The sequence below is a fragment of the Arachis hypogaea genome, chromosome 14 (assembly GCF_003086295.3).
Source record: "Arachis hypogaea cultivar Tifrunner chromosome 14, arahy.Tifrunner.gnm2.J5K5, whole genome shotgun sequence".
Classification (NCBI taxonomy): Eukaryota; Viridiplantae; Streptophyta; class Magnoliopsida; order Fabales; family Fabaceae; genus Arachis; species Arachis hypogaea.
In genome coordinates this window covers 89,890,948-89,896,064 of record NC_092049.1, presented here as the reverse complement: position 1 = coordinate 89,896,064, position 5,117 = coordinate 89,890,948, and positions in this window count along the sequence as shown.

The following is a 5,117-nucleotide window of genomic DNA, read 5'->3' as shown; positions in this document are numbered from 1 at the left end:
CAGTCAAAGATTCAACCGTGTCAGAAGACGTTATTTTGACAGAAACTTGTCTCGACATCTCTGGAAATATGGAGGCACAACCTCCACTAACTGGCAACCTTATTGGGTTTTCCCTTGTGATTTGTGTCGAAACAACATTCGCCACCATTACATTAGGTTGCAAGGACATGGGTACCAATCCTAGATATGGGAGATTATTCATCAAGTACTGAAAAATATTATAATTTTTCATATTAGGGTTATAATTGGCTAGCATACCTATTGAAGGATATCCTAGAGGAGGTGTAGGATCATACAAGAAGTTGTTCCTTGTAGTGGTTGTACCTCTTATATATCCTATATTGGGATTCTCCAACGGTGGAGAGTAATTTGGAGGCAACCCATATGGGGGTAAGTAGCAGGCACAGTCGACGGAATTTCCTCTGTGATAACAGGGGTTCGACCTGATGGGCCAGTTTTTATCTCTGGGCCTCTTGTATTTTCATCAGTGCCATTATTCGACGTATCCATCGAAGTAGAGGCTTTATCAGACATCATTAATTTGCCACTGCATAATTACATGCAAATTTGACACGTCACTTAACCAAATGTCTCATTGGGCGTGCCAATTTGTTTCACTTGATTTTTAGTAAATTTTGACAAGGTGTCGAATCAAGCTTGTATTAAGATCTCAGTTCAAGGAAAAGATACGACTCCTTTGAAAAAGAGTGGGCTCGACCCGGAATTACTTAACATTTATGTCGAAACAAACTGTGTCAAAATACTGATGACAAATTGTAGCAAATAAAAGGAAGTATGCAAAATAAATAAAAGTTTAAAAAAAATGAAAGAGTAAAATTGAAATTGAAAGAAAGCAAAATAACAATGAAATAGTTAAAGCAAAGAAATGAAAGGAAATAAAAAAGAAAAAGAAAACAAAAATAAAATAAAATAAAATAAAGGTGGACTTTATACACTCACATATACATGCACTCCATGATCTTCTGTTGCATTACTGGGATTGAGAATTTTTGCAGAATTTTATATGATGGTCTAGTATTTTTTATTGAAGTTTTAGAACTCTTCTGAGTTTCTCCTATTTATAGACTATGAAGATAAACTTGTCATGGATCATGTTATCCACGATCTTACTCCCTCCTTTTTCTCAGGCCATGATCTTGCCTTGACCATAAAGAACCTTGACTTTCAAGTTTTTCCACCCACATCTCTTTAGTCTTCAAATCCTACGTTTTCTTCAGCTTGATCTTCAAATTTTGTACCAATGTTCTCCACTCAACTTGAAGATTGAGTAACAAGCCTTGATACTCAAAGAAAGACAATAACTACCTTTCGACTTCGACGTCCTTTGCCCCTTCTTTTTTCGACTTTAGTTTGTCCATCTCTACTTCTGTAGTCGAAACAATTTGGCAGTCGAAACGCCTTCTAATTGAGATAATTCATTTTTAGTACTAACACTTTTAAAAATCAAAATCTAAATCAACTTTAAAAACAAAATTACATCAATTTTTTTAAATTCTACTAAACAATAAATATGTACTGATAATATTTTGAAAGTAGGAATATCTCTTAGTCATGCATTGACAAATGATTTTCTTTGATTCAGGACCAATTCTTCCCCCCTTTATTTGAAATAGTGTGCATCTTTTTTAATGCGTTCCAAATATTTGGCCACATTAGATTTACAATTCTTTTAACCAATTCGTCACTCGATTTCTTTGTGCAATTTTACATAAATGATTTAGTATGGTTAAGATTATCTATTAATTTTTTTGTAAAAAGTATAAAAAAATTGAATTTTTAATATATTTATTAAAATAAAAATTTTAAAATTGTTTACTAAGAGCAATATATATAACTCATATATATAAGTATTACTAATCACTTTTGAGGTAAAAGTCTAAAGTTGACTGCGACCTCATCACCTCAAATCAATAAATTCTATCCATATTCTTGAGAGTTTGGCTTTTCATGGTGTCACTTTAAAGATAGGTTAAGTGTATATCTTCTATTTGAAATTAGGTAAAGCGATTTTTATGACAAAAAACATTTATTACTTATTTATGTTATCTAATATTTAATTGGAAACTAAAAAATTGAGATGACATACATTGACATTGAAAAAAAAATTAGGGTAATTTGAGTTAATAAATTGATTGGAGGTTAAAATTATACAAACTGAATAGAAATTAGTTATATGTTTATCTTAAACAAATTTATGTGAATTGAATTAGACGAATTCGATTTAAGCATATATAAATAAATAGAATCAATTTAATTTGATTTATATATAAAATAAGGCACATTCATATAAATTAAATTAACTTAATTTGGTTTATTATGGCAAAAATCATTTTGAGAATTTAGACTTCTTCCCATGGTAAATTGATACATGTCAATTTGATTTAGTCTTGTGTTGTTTATTTAGTATTTATTTGGGTGTTACTAAGTTAATAAAAAAAGATTTTTTTAATAAAAAAGATTTTTTTTTATTTAAGGTATTTGACAAATTTTTAGTAATAAGAGTAAAAGTACTAGAAAAAAAAAATAAGAAGCTACTATTTACAATTTTTTTAAAAAGAATTTTTTTTTAAAAAATTATTTTTCACATAATAAATAAACAAATATTATTTTTATATTGTACCTAAACATAATTAATAGATAAAAATATTTTTTATATGAGATATTCAAATATAAAATTATTTTTAATTTTCTAAAAGATCTTTTAAAAAAAAGATAACTAAAAAAAAAATCTTTTCTTAGAAGTTCACCTAAATAAGTCCTTAAAGTTCAACTTTTCTTCATGCGATTTATTTTATATAGTTTTAACGAGCAACAACGAGTATATTCGTATATACTGATTTAGATACGAACATATTAATATATACTAATTTGGATCGATTTAGACAATAAAATTTTAAAATTTTGTTTCTTAAAAATTAAATAAATTGATCTAATTTAAACTACACTAATTTATAATTAGATTAGATTGAAAATAAAACCAAACTAACCCAATTTAAACAATAGAGAAAAATTCAAAATAGTCATCGAAAGACAACGAGGCTCTTGACAAAAAAATCAACTCGATTCCTGACAATTACTTCGAAAGGACAACGAGGTCTCTGTACCAAAAAAAAGGCAATATTATTTTTTTTAACACAGAGATTAATCAATCCAAAAAAAATTAAAAGTCGAATTTGGTATTTTTTTTTCTGAGAACCTTGTTATTGAGATAATTGTGAGGAATCCAATGGAGTATTCTCTAAAGAAAAAGATTAGGAGGCAGTAGTTTTGTTGAATTTTGGCCAGCATATAACCAGTAAAAAGGTGAGTTATTGGATAAAATCTCACACCAATCATCATTCATGACTATTTGATGGCTACCAATCACAAAAGTTGCTGCGCCTAACATTACTTTTCTCTAAATTATATAACTCGAATTGAAGGGATTTTCGCTTCAAAATAAACGCTCACGCGTGCCCCAAAACTCCCGAGTCAGACAAGTGACACAACAAAACAAAGACACTTCTCTTCCTCCTCCACTCTCCGCTTCTATATCTTCCCCTTCCCTCTTCTTTGGCGGCGACCGCTTCGTCTTCTCCGTCTTCTCTTGTTTTTGGGTCTCAACAAAGTCACCATTAAATAGGTATAAATTCGACTCCATACCTCAAGTGCAAAGTGGCATCTGATGACTCTGTGTTCGAAGAAGGCATGAATAGATGCAAATAACCAAGATGTGACATTGTAATCATCGACACGCCGCTGTTGATATTTCTTTGTCTCTTTTTGGATGTTTTCATTATCTTCAGGGGTTGCAAATCGTTGGGGAATCTCCTGTTTATCTAACTGGTCTTGTAATTCTTGTCCGCAGATGGAAAGTGTAACAAAATGGCTTTCATGAAGATTTTCTGCCAATGGGATATTCAACAGTTTGGTGTTGGAGGTGTTTGCAACATGCATAACGAGCGTAGCATTATTGGTCTCCACCATGTCATTGGTTTCAACACTTTTAGCATTATCTGCCATGGATCTTGATTCCATATAATTAAGAGTAACTAGTACTGACAGAAAGAGATTTGTAATATATATATGCTAAACTGACAGGTGTCCACTCTCTCTTATCTTTACAGTAATAAATACTGAATAATGGATCGGATATTTGTTTTTATTTAAAAATGAGCAATAAATAAAAAATAATTATATTAATATGTAGATACATACCAATATATTATATAATATGGTTGCTGCCGGAGGCGGAGCTTAATTGAGATAATGGACATGATCTCTCCAAATTTTTTATTAAAAAATTAGTAGTATTTTTTTAAAAAATAAAAAATAATTCAGTTAGCATTGACAACACATTAAAATTAAAAGATAAAATTAAATTAAATAAAAAAATTATCTAACGAAAAAAGATAAGAATAAAAAAAGATTATCTAACAATCAAATCAAATAAAAAAAATTATTTAACAAAAAGAGATAAGAATAAACAAAGATCATCTAACAAAATAAAAGATAAAAATCATCATTATAAAAATACGCTGCTTTGTTAGCAGCTTCTCTATTCGTATTTTGCAACTCTATTCAAATATAAAAAAATAGGTATTTTTTATTTATTTAATTTAATATTATTTTATATTTTACTGTTTATTTAATTTAATTTTTTATATGATAAAAAAGATTAGAATATCCAATAAGTATTGATATTATTGTATTTGTATAAATTGATAAAAAAATTCAATAAATATTATAAATGGCTGAAAAGTATAGTTCTAATTTAATTATTGAAGATTTTAAGTCACTAAAAATTCAAAGAATACCATTATAAATTTTATCTGTAGAATTATTTATTTATTATCTTATTAGTAACAAACTTAAAGAATAATTATATTTATAAATTTTATTTTAATAAAAATATTATTATTAAATTTTTATGTTAAATTTTTGGTCCCTCCAAAATTTTGTTTCAAGCTCCGCCACTGGTTGTCGCCTTCGAAGAATTAAGAAATGTAGAAAGAAAAAGTATAGGTAGACAATTAAAATACTAAATAATAAAAAAATAGATATATTATATGTTCAATTTATTAGGTGTGGCTATCCTAATATTAAGATTTAAGTAG